The sequence below is a fragment of the Bicyclus anynana genome, chromosome 20 (genome assembly GCF_947172395.1).
Source record: "Bicyclus anynana chromosome 20, ilBicAnyn1.1, whole genome shotgun sequence".
Taxonomy (NCBI): domain Eukaryota; kingdom Metazoa; phylum Arthropoda; class Insecta; order Lepidoptera; family Nymphalidae; genus Bicyclus; species Bicyclus anynana.
In genome coordinates, this window is record NC_069102.1 from 10409453 (window position 1) to 10423628 (window position 14176).

At 36.3% G+C, this 14176-nt stretch overlaps 1 protein-coding gene across 2 annotated transcripts in view; it reads left to right on the forward strand.

Moving 5' to 3' along the window:
• Positions 1-502: 502 nt before the first annotated feature.
• Positions 503-14176, forward strand: part of LOC112058008 (heterogeneous nuclear ribonucleoprotein K) — a 59067-nt gene continuing 45393 nt past the window's right edge. For both annotated transcript variants that reach the window (XM_024098653.2, XM_024098655.2), the window contains exon 1: positions 503-655. The gene's annotated coding sequence lies outside the window, so the exon portion shown is untranslated. The remainder of the gene's footprint in view (positions 656-14176) is intronic.

Genomic DNA, 14176 nt, shown 5'->3' on the forward strand with positions numbered 1-14176 from the left:
GTTTAAGTACATTGTACATCTTTGACCACAATAATTTTTAGGTTCTAACTAAAAATAATAATTAAAAAACGTGTGCGTCTCGGTACGCCAAAAATTGTTTTATGTATGCGTAAGAGAAAAGAAAGTCAGACAGAGTTGCACCATAACGCGCTACGTTACGAAGCGGTACCCTCCCAATTCCCATAGAAAGTTATCACTTCAAAAAGTCCAAAAATTGTATTTCAATAAGAGTTCTTAAAAAGTTTCGTAGGTAAATGAAAAATAATTGAAAATATCAAAGTATTCAATGTATTGTTTGATGTAATTCATTTTCTGTATTAGATATATGCTAGCAAAGAAGAAAAGTAATAAAGATTATTGAATAATATTGACAAAATCGGTGGTTGATAAGTATTTTTTGTTATTCAAGGAAATTCGAAAAATTCGGACGGCAAAGGCATTGAGTAGCGTCGTCCTCGTGTAAGCTAAGCTTTAACCACAATCAAAGTAGCATCTTCTATAATCTATTCTTCTCTGTTTTTCACACTCGTATTGCCGCCATTTTTATTGTTTTATGTATTCTCGTTTTATTTGTAATTTCGAGAAAACTGTTAATAAATAATTCTGCACATTATTATTTAATATCAAAACACCTGTTAAAAAAGAAGCTCACTCGGTAAGTGCTTTTTAAACCTGATATTTTGCATTTGTAGAAATTGTTGTGCACGTCACGTTATTGATTAAATATTGGCCACCGGCTAGCAATTTTTTACTTAAAACCGTCGAAAATCAATCGATTAAAACTTACAAAGGTAATTACTTCGAATTATGTATTGTAATATTACTAAAAAGACGATATTCAAAGTTTTTTTTGGTTATCCTGTGACATTCATTCGATCTTATTTTTTCGTATCCTCACATCTTTTTTTCCCTATATTTAATAACAGTTTCGTTTCAAAGCCTCTTAACTGTTCAATTAACTGACAGTAATATTATAAACAAGGGTATTTGGAATTATGCATTAGAGAAAAGGTTGTAACTTTAGGTATAGGATTTTCTAAATTTTCCACAGCGCTACTGACCATTGACCCGATTATCTGACGTTTCGTTGTAACAAATCAAAAAGTGAGACCCTTATTACCACAATAAACTCAGAACAAGGCTGAATAATGTTACCCATGATGTTTGATAACACTGCAACAGCAAAAGGTTACTTATGTTGTTTTGCAACCTATTAATTAATTTATAAGTAACTAACAAGTATTTAAAGCTACATAATTATGTACGTAATGTACTTAACATAATGTTCCTATTCATATATGTCCAATAAGTCACTTGTATATATATGTTACTGGCAATCTGCATATTCCAGTATATTCTATATAATGCTTAGGCAGTATGGAATACTGGGAGCTCTGGCAATATAGTACATATTTTAAATTGTTTTTTTTTATAAACTGGCTTTGCGGCTCTGGGTTCTAGCTTAGTTCACAACAGTAACTTAAATTGGCACTAGGTTACTTAGAGGGGTGCACTAGGTTTTAAACTAGAGTGTACACAATAAGTAAAAATCAGTAGAATTTGTTCTCCAATACAGGTTCATTATCGGTCCCTCAGGGTACTGGGTAGGCAGCAATGATACTTATAATCTATAGATAGGTAGTTTGTAGTGGTACATGCCACTACAAACAGTGATCCAAATTTAGCTACAACACTGAGTGCTCACATGCACAATTTTGTGTTTAATTCCATTATATATTTATTTATATAAAGTTTTTACACTTCATGCATACACAACTCGACATTGTAGATAATATTTAGGTATTATTTGTTTAAATAACATTTGTTCTTTAAAAAGCGACTAAATGAAATTAAGACAATTATGCACATTTGTCTGTCTCAGTTTTGATGCACTAGTGCCCTCTATTTCTAGTATAAAATATTGTTGGTAGGCAGTGTGTTTTTGCCTCAATGAAGTGCATGCCAGTGCCAACGATCCATCTTTTAGTAAGAATTGTCACCCAGTTCTCTATCCACGGAAATAGGGTGGATTTGCTCATGGTAACATATTATACCCATGCCCTATTACCACAAATGTAATTTTTTTTAAATGGATTAGTGGGCTTTTTTGCAAAAAATATCACACTTCTTTTTGCAAAAAATATCCTTGAGGCAATCTGTATTTTTATACCTTTATATTGAACATTTTTAAAGAGTAAAATATTATTTAATTTGGTCTTTGACTTTGCTAGATGCTCGCAAATAAAAAATAAAAAGAAATAATAAAAATCCTGACTGACTCTCCAACCCAGGCTCCAGTTATTTGTTAAGGTGCGGTAGCCTTTTTGCCAGCTCTTGGAATAATAGCTTAAACAATCTTTAATGGTTTATTGTTACGTTTGTTACTTTGGCAGGACAAAGTTGGTGAGATAGATAATTTTCAATCAGGAAAAATCTGAAATTGAAAAGGCATTTGGTATGAAAATTCTGCTTGAATTTTTTTCTAAAAAATCTGTAAAAATCACCAGCATGGAGTTGGGAAGTGTTGAAAAACTTCAGTGCCTTGAAGAGCACATTATTACAAAATACACATCAAGAAAAGAGAAAAAAATAAAAAAAATAATTACGATACCATAGCATGATGTCATCCTAACAAGGTCTCCACTCATTGTATTGCTGTATCTGAACTTCCATGGAGTATTATAATGATAGTGGTTTAGAACGATTACATTGATAATAGTGGTGTGCACAAAGTTTTTAATTAGGGTAGGCATAATATATACAAATTGTAAAATCCGTTGTCTAATACAGTTTGTAATGAATCCTCATGGTAGACAGTGCATTTTTGCATATTCAAAGGTTACTTACATTCTGTTTGATGCGATGCGTCCGATACGTACGATGCGGATCTGTGGACGCCTACCATTACACACCACTGATCGACGACATACTAAAAAATAAGCTATCTAAAACAGAACCTAAATAACAGTTGCAAAAAGAAGTAACATGGTCAGTTAACAGTATATCTACAATTCTTTATAATTTCAAAAGAAATTAGGAACTAACTGTTGTGTGTAAAGTTTTATTATATTGGTAGCATGCCAGCAATATTTCATTTACACTACAGTAGTTTTAGAGTCATAGTTTGCTTACTAGTAAACTTGTGCTTTTAGCGGAGTGCACATTTAAAGTCCCATGTAAACTACACACCTATTGAATACAAACATCCCATATCCCCTAGTCAGTGCAAGTAGGTATTAGTGACATGAACCTAGTTCAAAAGGAATTCAAAAGTGATCAGGACAAAATCACTCGCTCTCAAAAAACCATCCTCCAGTGTTTTAGTGAGTTCCAAATATGTTATGAGTAGCATTACCCAATTTTTAAAAAAATATCTTTTATAAAAAATCCTCGTAATAAGGCGAATTTGTCACTAGCTTTTGACTAATTAAATAAAGCATTATTGAGTTGCGTAAAATTCAAATATATATTACATATTAACTAACATAAAGGTACGAGGAAAATGTATAAGTTGCATTTATGAAATGTTATACGAACGTAGGTACGGCGTACTTAAGTTAAAGATCCGTTATGGTACGGAATCCATTTTTCATGACACGTAGCAATTGGATTCATGTCTTTATATAATTTTCAGAGACCAAACAGTATTGTATTTTATGGCTTAGTATCCTTGACATTGTTTTATTTATTTGATAATACTTGATGATATTGAGTAAAAATCGTATTTTGTGGTTTATTTTGTAAGATGGTAACTAAGTCACATGATACAGTTGCGTCTAAACCAACGTTAAGAATTAAGCTTTCTCTCTTCTCCGTTTTTTTAATTAAAGAATGAAAAGACATTGTAGTTGCAGCTTTTTTGCGAATCTGAATTTATCAGTGTCACGACAAAAAGCTTCAGCGAATTGTGAATAGGCCAGAAGCAAAGATCGAAGTACAAGCAGTTCTTAAAAAAAGTTAAAACAACCCATAAAAAATAGAATCCAAATAAAGTATTGGCTACTGAATATTTCGGGAAATTCACGCGAATTGACAAGTTTACCTATTTCAATATTAGATAACCTTACTGAAAACGATTTTTTATCCATCGATTATATGTGTTCAGCCTTAAACTCGCAGCCTCCCACGCAATCAATCACGAAGTCAAACATCTGTGAAATCTTTGGAGTAATCTATCTGACGAAGCGTCTAGGAAGGCTTTTAAAAGCGAGCGCTTTCTTCTAAAATAATATTGTATGGCTACATTTTTGCTAACAACTATCTAGGTATATAGGTACAATTTAATGATTCTACCATAAAATGACTTCGCCATCGATACAAAGTGATCGTTATAACTTTGCGTGCGTGCATTATTTATTTGAATCGGTACTGCTTTAACGCTATCTGCCATTTATTATAGTTATAGATACATAGTTTGTATATTACATAATACGGCAACGACATCGCAGGCCACGAGGCCATTACGTGTGGACTATTGGAGAAAAACGTCAATCTAATCGCCGACTCATCCCTTGGCCAGTTGGGTGGTGGGTGTCGATATCGAATGTGGAACGATAATTATCGGTGGTGGTGGGTCGAGTGGTCGCTTTCCCGCGGTTCGACCGTCAACAAACGGTTGCCCGGCAACCGCTCATGACATATGCATGAGAGCGGCACGGACGCCGCTTTAAATATACAAGGACGGACGGGAAAATTACTAGAGAGGCAAATACATATAAGATGTCTCCCGCCCGGCTTCACCGTTAGCGTGTAGAACGCCCCCATTACAATTACCCTCACGAAACGTCCAATGCGCTTCTTACGGTTATTTTTACCGCCTAAAGTCGTTTTGAGGTGGTAGCTCTTCATAAGTCATGCAGCACTACAATTGGATGCATTCGATATTCCTTTTGCTTCGTAGGTCTGACACGCCAAGTTTAATGTTTAATAAACCTTATGCCATGGAAGGCTTTTTAAGAATTTATTAGTTGCAGTAAACTATACATGGCGAGTAGTAAAGGTCAGGATGTTTTAGGATGTATTCTAAGAATTAGATGATATACGAGTAGACATGAAAAACCGCAACATTATTTACTAACGCTGTCATTCATTAGTAGATAATATATAGAAATAAAGAAAAAATATTTAGCATATTGTATTTTGCATTACTCTGCTGACAAATTAAAACTGGGCTGGACTGGCTATCCAATGACCATCCAATAAGCTCATGAGTTTGCAGCTCAAACGGAAGCACATCCGATACAACTGATCTGATACAGTTTTATCGGATTTTTTGGCAGGTCCGTGGATTTTTTAGATTGTGAGGTGGCTAGCATTAACACATCTTGCAAACTAAACCTACTTGCAATGATTTGATTTGATTTGTAATATCACGTCAAAAAGTTTTAATTGAATGAGAAGTTCTCACCTCTTCCATTTTGGTAGTCGGTGGAAAATAGACGCTTGCTTCAACCACGAGCGGAGCGTCGCAAGTTATGATCGATATGAGGCATCAAATATTTACGCGGCGCCGACCCAGGAGGAAACGGAATAGATAACTGTATTTTGAAAGGCCATTTGGGAGCGATTTTCCTCCGTTGCCCTAATTATACTTTTTAATTACCTCCATAGCTGTAGCCTCTATTCAATTGCGTATTATTTTATGGTAATTTTTTGTACTGGTGTTATTGATCTTTTTGGTACTAATATAATAATACTGTTTAGTCTCAAGGTTTCTATAAAATATGTTTAATCATATATTGTATTTTGTGTTTGCTATTTAAAAGATATATATGTACGAGTATACTTTGTAATAGATATAGGAGTAAATAATTCCTTTGAAAACGCAACATTAAAGGAAAAAACTAGTCGCATATCGTACATCTTCGAGGTACTTATTTTCACGTAAGGTTTAAAAGATATAGGTACATAATGTATATTTTTATCATCATCACATTAGAGTGCGCGCAAGATAAAAAGTAAAAGTTGGAGGTGCATGTCCCGGACCGGATTCGAACCCACACCCTCCGGAATCGGAGGCAGAGGTCATACCCATTGGGCTATCACGGCTCTTACTTTACTTTCACACAAACTTTACTCCCTGTTTATTATTAATTCTTCCTTGTTTATTGTGTTTTAATATTATTTTAATTTCATTTCAGTTTCATGAGTTACTTGAAAATGTTTTCTTTCAATCTTGCGCAAAGTTTGAATTCACGTAAACAATCATTGGCAATTATTGCGGAGTTTTTCACGTTTTTTGAAAACACGACATTTTTGGCTTCCTCTCGAAACTTTTTGCAATTGTGTTGTAACTTTGTTGAGTGTTGTTTTGTTTTGAATATTCTCAAAAGAATTTGGTAGGTTTCAGTTGTTATGTTGGGATCTTGTGAAATACTAAGAGTTTGAATTTTTCTTTTTATGATAGACTAGCGGACGAACGCGACTTCGTCCGCGTTCGTAAAAATCGATGTCAACTTTCAACCCCTATTTCAAAATATTATATTCAATAGCGGACCCGGTCAATGTTCGCTTTTACTTATGTGCACTTCTTTCATAACCCCTCACTTACCTTACTACCAACCTAAACCTACCCAATCCTACCCTACTCTACCCTGCCCCTAATCCTACCCTACTCCTGCTTTACCTCTGTCCTACTTCTAACCTATCCTACCGCTATACTACCCCACCCCCTACCTACCCTACCTTAACCCTACCCCTACCCTACCCTACACCTTCCCTACCTTACTCCTATCCTTAGCAAAATTGGTCCAGCCCTTTGAGCGTGGTGCGACGACCAAGGGAAATAGAGACTTCTATGCTAGTATTATAAAGAGGCAAAGTTTGTGTGGTTGTGGTGGAGGTAATCTCTGGATCTACTGAACCGATTTGTAAAATTCTTTTACCAATAGAAAGCTACGTTATTTGCGAGTGTCATAGGCTATGTTCGATCCCCATATTCACACGGGAACGGGAACTACGTAACTGAAACCTCGGGGCGTCACACAGCGGCATTTCTGCATCTTTTGCAATTTTTGTATTATCTCCGAAACTATAGGGCAAATCTTATTTTTATAATATACTTGTGATGATTAAATAATTTATTTTGAAACGGATTTAATTTTAGTTGTATAAATAATGGCATAAACCTACTTATATAAAATTAATAATTTTTAAAACACAAAAGGTACTATAACTGCTTATATATAGAAGATAGATACATGGCGTCGCGGACTTTTTTGTAGAATTTGTAAAGGTACATAAAGCCCACATACATTGATTTCCATTTAACACAATGATTAAGGCAGCGCATGCGAATAAGTTTGTTTATGAGGAGTTTCGGTCCGACCTGTATGACAAAATAAAATATAGTCTATAGCACTCCCCGATAACATAACATTCTACTGGTGAAAGAATGTTTAAAATGTTACCAACTTACAAACTTTAGGTACCTCTTTATAATATTAGTATAGATACGTAGACTACTCGTAAGTATTCAATGTCTTTATTCTATTATTTTTCTTTTGTAGTCCCTTCTCCGTTGTCTACGTTTCTTACCGTGTTCTTATCCTTTAGATGGCTTCTATCTTTGTTACTTTCTAGCCTTTTTTTTTAAACTGGCTCCGGCTTTTATGTCCTGCTCTATAAAATCTATTATATGTATCTGCAGTGCGTTATGTAACAGCTGCTTAAAGTGAACCTTCTAGGCAATGTCAAAAAATGTAGAAGACATACTTGTATGCAAGCTCGTCCCAAGAAGTATTGCTTTTTTAAAAGTACTCGTAATAGTTGATGGAACAAGCGTATGGTCCATTTGATGTTAAGTGTAATTACAATAAGCAACTACAACTAATGTCACAGGAAACATAATGTTTCTAAAACGCGTCCTAAGAAGCTTTCCAGGAGAAGCTTTCCTTGAGAGACTCATTATATTATTCGAAATATCGTAAACCGCTTGACGTACAAAGATGATATTTGGCAGGGAGGTAGTTTATAGTTAGTAGTACGCACCCTAACTAAAAGGGTTCCGTGTTCTGTGTGTACATACGGTCGTGTAAAAATGACTTCTTTAGGGCCGTAATAAGTATCCGTTGTTACGCTAAACCGTTAGCCGCAAACACAGCGTGTTACAAAAGATGACTTATGTAAATGTATTAAAGATTAGCCGGAACGTCTTGTAAGTGAGGCCGTAATGCTCTCACGGCTCGTTGGGCGTTATTCTATCCTAGAGCTAGGGTTGCCAGGTCGACATACCTAATAACCGGACAGAACAGCCAGTTTGGCCGGACATTTGGGCAAAAAGGCTGACAACGATGACGAAAAAATGTATGTCTAATCAAGTTCATTTGATTATTGTCATAAATCTTGTTAAATTCTAATAAAGAAAATAAATAAAATCGAAAGCCAAATCAGTCTCAGTACTTTTACTAACCGCAATTTCGTTCACGTCAAATTAATTTTTTCACAAATCCCGCGGGAATTATTGATTTTTCCGGGATAAAAAGTACCCTATGTGATGCTCAATAATCTCCTCTATCTGCCAGTGAAAGTCCTATTCAATCAGTCCAGCAGTTCCAATGAAGAGTCAGACAGACACAAAACTTAAAAAGCTTGTTTTTTGTTTTGGTACTATAACTAAGTACGCCTGAGAAATCACAGACATATACTTTTGTATGTAATTTATTTAGATGATTTTTTATTTATATATAAGTCAGTAAATGGATAAAGCCCATATAAAGCCTAACAAAAGGCTTACTATGTCCGGCTTTATCCAGACGCCTGGCAATGCTACGTAAAGCGGAGGCGACGGGTGCGGGGCGCCTTCGAGCTTGAAATAAGCGCGATTGCTTTGTGTCAAGTGGCAGCCACGTCTCCAAGGGTCACACCAATGTATGGGCCAATAAATAATGTCCTGTCTATATCTCTAGGTCACGGACATTTAGATATGTTTCGAATTCTCAGACTAAATACATAAGGACTAGTATTTTCACCCAAATTCACGAACAAAATTTTCTGCCATTTTCTAAGGAAAACGAGCTTAGATTTCATACATATTTTATACTAAACTAGCAGTTTTTGTTCGTTTTTTACACCATTTAACTACACAAGAAGGTATTTTTACGGAGATTTTTTATCGACGGACACGATTGTAAACTATTAAATATCGATTCTATAAAGACAGTGTTTATAATCGCATAAAATCGTTGATCATATACTTTGACAGAAAAATAATGTCTTGCGAGGCAGGTCTTTGTCTAATTAGTCTGAGTTCGAATTCAGGCGGTATTCGACGATTTTCAAATCAGTTTTCCGTAACATTGAATTCCATATTGCCAAATATTTGTTTAGAAGCTGGTCTTATTTTGCGAAAGTTTGACAACCACGTCTCGAAGGTTCACACCCACTGTTGGGCTAATGAATAATGTCTCGTCTATATCTCTAGGCAACGAAATTTTTTATCGCCATTATATACAATATTTAGGTATTATTTGTTTGAATAACTTTCGTTGTTTAATATGCGACTAAATGAAATTAAGACAATGAGCCACTTTTCTGCGCCTCAGTTTCGAAGTGTTAGTAACGAAGTCGAAGTCACGGTCATTTAGCTATTTCGAATTCAGGCGATATTCGAAGATTTGCGTTTTCCGTCAATCGAAACTTTCCGTTACATTGAAATCAACAATGCCAAATCTTTGGTTTAGTTTGATCAGCAGGCCTTGCTTTGCGAAAGTACTTCGAAAACAATGATATATAATGCTGTTCTGAAACCTACCTCCCTAAAGCCTACCTCCAAAGCAAAATAATAGAATTACAATTAACCTGAGACATAGCTGTGTCTCAGATTAATAGTTAATAAGCACACAAAGCTTAGCATCTGCTTCGTGTGCATATGTAATCACTAGCAGACGCCACGCGATTTCACCGCGTAGTTTACATTCAGGTGGAAATACGGGGATAAAATATAATCTTTTTACTCGATGAAGATGTAGCTTTCTAATGGTGAAAGGGTTTTTTAAATGATCAAGTAGTTTTTGAAGTTAATCGTCACAAAAAAATTAAATCATCATCATCATCTCAGCCGATGTACGTCCAATGCAGGACATAGGCCTTTTGTAGGGACTTTCGATCATTACGATCCTGAGCCGCCTGCATCCAGCGAATCCCTGCGAATCGCTTGATGTCGTCAGTCAACCTGGTGGGGTGTCGATCAACACTGCGCTTTTTAGTGCGGGATCGACATTCCGCAGCTAGGGACCCCAACGACCATCGGCTCTTCAAACTATGTGCCCCGCCCATTGCCACTTTAGCTTTGCGACATGTCAAACTAGGTCGGTGGTTCTGCGGATCTCCATATTTCTGATTCGATCACTTTTATGCGCTTTTTAGTCCGGAGTCGCCATTCTAGCACCTAATTTTAAAATCAAATCTTCTTTATAATTATTAAGATAAGAATTTCGAGAATATCTCTAAAGTACGTTAATATCACCAGAATGATACTAAAGCATCAGTATAATAACCCTTCACCCCAATGCATAACTGTTTGTGAGCTTTTCAGTTAGCTACCCTTCATAGCTATTCCTATTTCACAATGAGCTTAGTGGCTTGTTGTGTATGTTGCAATTATGTAGTAACACTCGGGAGCGTATGCTTTGTCTCTGCCTCAAAGGCTAAATGTTTACATGTTTGTATTGTAGACTAAGGCATCAAAAGCTTCAATCAAATTTTATAGCGATTTATCCCTTTTTCCCTTATATTACTTTAAAAGCAAGTGTTGAGTTTCTTTTTGGTTCTTTAATATTGATATTTACGCAACGACGTATACCATAAGCACAATATACCTAATGTCGTTGTATTTACGTCTAATAATACACGTGATACTCGTAACGCTAGCCACAAACGGTCAATTATTCTCACGTTTCTGTAGCACCCACGACTATAATTGATCGTGTGTTGGTCACTGCCTACATGACTTGTATAGTATGCCGCGTGGGTACTGCCGTTTGCTTTTCAGAAACGTGAGAATAATTGACCGTCAATGGCGACCTTTAAACATTTAAATTCGAGAGTCTACGTTCAATTGAATCTATACTTCTATACTTCTATACTAATATTATAAAGAGGTAAAGTTTGTAAGTTTGTAAGTTTGTCACATTTTTTAAATGGGGTAATCTTCGGAACTACTGGTCCGATTTTAAAAATTCTTTCACCAGTAGAATGCTACATTATAGGGGAGTGCTATAGGCTATATTTTATATTGGTATCATATATATTAGCCGAGTTATGACAGTTTTGGTCATACAGGTCGGACTGAAAATCCTCTTAAACAGACTTATTCGCATGCGCTGCCTTAACTATTGTGTAAAATTGAAATTAATGTATAGAGGCTTTATGTATCTTTAAAAGTTCTACAAAAAAGTCCGCGACACCATATATCTATCTATACTATCTATACTAATATTATAAAGAGGTAAAGTTTGTAAGTTTGTAAGTTTGTAAGTTTGTAACAATTTTTTGAAATGGGGTAATCTTCGGAACTACTGGTCCGATTTTAAAAATTCTTTCAGCAGTAGAATGCTACGTTATCGGGGAGTGCTATAGGCTATATTTTATATTTCTATCATATATAACTACTGAGTTATCGCGGATTTTCTCTTACAGGTCGGACCGAAAAATTTACTTATTCGCATGCGCTGCCTCAACCATTGCGTATAACTGAAATAAATGTATGGAGGCTTTTTGAACCTTTAAAAGTTCTACAAAAAAGTCCGCGACACCATATATCTATCTTTTATATTTTAGCAGATATAGTACCTTTAGTACTTTAATAAATTATTTAAATTTTAAATTGAGGTTTACGTCATAATTTACACAACTAAACTTAAATCCTTATCAAAATAAATTATTTTATAATCACAAGGATATTATAGAGATAAGATTTGCCCTTTACAGTATGTTAATCTATACTAATATTATAAAGAGGTAAAGTTTGTAAGTTTGTAAGTTTGTCACATTTTTTAAATGGGGTAATCTTCGGAACTACTGGTCCGATTTTAAAAATTCTTTCACCAGTAGAATTCTACATTATTGGAGAATGCTATAGGCTATATTTTATAATGGTATCATATATATTAGCCGAGTTATCACAGTTTTTGTCATACAGGTCGGACGAAAATCCTCTTAAACAGACTTATTCGCATGCGCTGCCTTAACTATTGTGTAAAATTGAAATTAATTTATGAAAACTTTATGTATCTTTAAAAGTTCTACAAAAAAGTCCGCGACACCATATATCTATCTTCTATATATTAGCAGATATAGTACCTTTTGTGTTTTAAAAATTATTAATTTTATATACTTAGGTTTACGTCATAATTTATACAACTAAACGTTAATCCTTATTAAAATAAATTATTTAATAATCACAAGGATATTATGGAGATAAGATTTGCCCTTTACAGTATGTTAATTACTTAAATAGTTTCGGAGATAATTCAAAATTTCTAAAAGACGCAGAAATTCCGCTATATGACGCCCGGCGCTTACATTTACGTAGTTCCCGTTCCCGTGTGAATATGGGGATCAAACATAGCCTATGACACTCGCAAATAACGTAGCTTTCTATTGGTAAAACAATTTTCCAAATCGGTCCAGTAGATCCAGAGATTACCTCCTACAACCACACGAACTTTACCTCTTTATATTATTAGCATAGAAGTCTCTATTTCTCTTGGTCATACCACCACTCTCGAAGGACTGGACCGATTTTGCTAAGGGTAGGAGTAAGATAGAGAAGTTACCGGGTAGGATAGGATACGGGTAGGGAAGCGTAGGGGTAGTATAGGGGTAGGGTAGGTTTAGGGGCGGGTTTAGGGTAGTGGTAGGGTAGGGGTAGGATAGGCGTGAGATAGGGGTACGGGTGGGATAGGGGTAGGAAAGGGATAGGGTACGGGGAGGGTACGGGGAGGGTAGGGGTAGGATGGGGGTAGGGATAGGATGGGGGTAGGATGTAGGTAAGGTAGGGGTAGGGTAGGGGTAGGTTTGGGGTAGGGTAGGGGTAGGGTGGGGTAGAGGTAGAGTAGGGTAGGGTAGGGGTAGGGCAGATGTAGGGGTTGGGTAGGGTAGGGTTGGGGTAGTGGTAGGGTAGGGGTAGGGTAGGGTAGGGGTAGTAGTAAAGTTGACATCGAAATTTACGCGGACGAAGTCGCGGGCGTCCGCTAGTTAGTTATATAGTTTCGGAGATAATACAAAATTTCTGAAAGTCACAGAAATGCCGCTATATGACGCCCCGCGGTTTCAATTACGTGGTTCCCGTTCCCGTATGAATATGAGGACCAAACATAGCCTATGACACTCGCAAATAATGTAGCTTTCTATTGGTAAAAAAATTTTCCAAATCGGTCCAGTAGATCCAGAGATTACCCCCGACAACCACACAAACTTTACCTCTTAATAGTATTAGCATAGAAGTCGCTTGGGAAATTGTAGTCTTTTGGTCATTGCACCACGCACAAAAGGCTGGACCAATTTTGCTGAGGGTAGGGATAGGATAGGGGTAGGGAAGGGGTAGGATAGAGGTAGGGTAGGAGTAATTTAGGGAAAGTGTAGGGTAGGGTAGGGTAGGGTAGGGTACGGATAAGGTAGGGGTTGTGTAGGGTACGGATAAGGTAGGGGTTGTGTAGGGTAGGGGCAAGGTGGAGGTAGGAGAAGGATATGGAACGTATAGGGTAGGGGAAGAGTAGGATAGGGGTAGGGTAGGGGTAGGGTAGGGTTAGGGTAGGGGTAAGGTAGGGGTAGGGTAGGGGTATATTAGGGGTAGGGTAGGCTAGGGTATGGATAGGTTACGGGTAGGGTTAGGGTAGGGGTAAGGTGGGGGAGGGTAGGGTTAGTGTTAGCGGTAGGGTAGGAGTAAGGTAGGGGTAGGGTAGGGTAGGGTTGGGTAGGTTTCCGAGCAGGGTTAGGTAGAGGTAGAGAAGTTTACATCAATTTTTACGCGGACGAAGTCGCGGGCGTCCGCTAGTCTTCTATATATTAGCAGATATAGTACCTTTTGTGTTTTAAAAATTATTTATTTTATATACTTAGGTTTACGTCATTATTTATACAACTAAACTTTAATCCTTATTAAAATTACAAGGATAATCACAAGGATATTATGGAGATAAGATTTGCCCTTTACAGTATGTTAATTACTTAAATA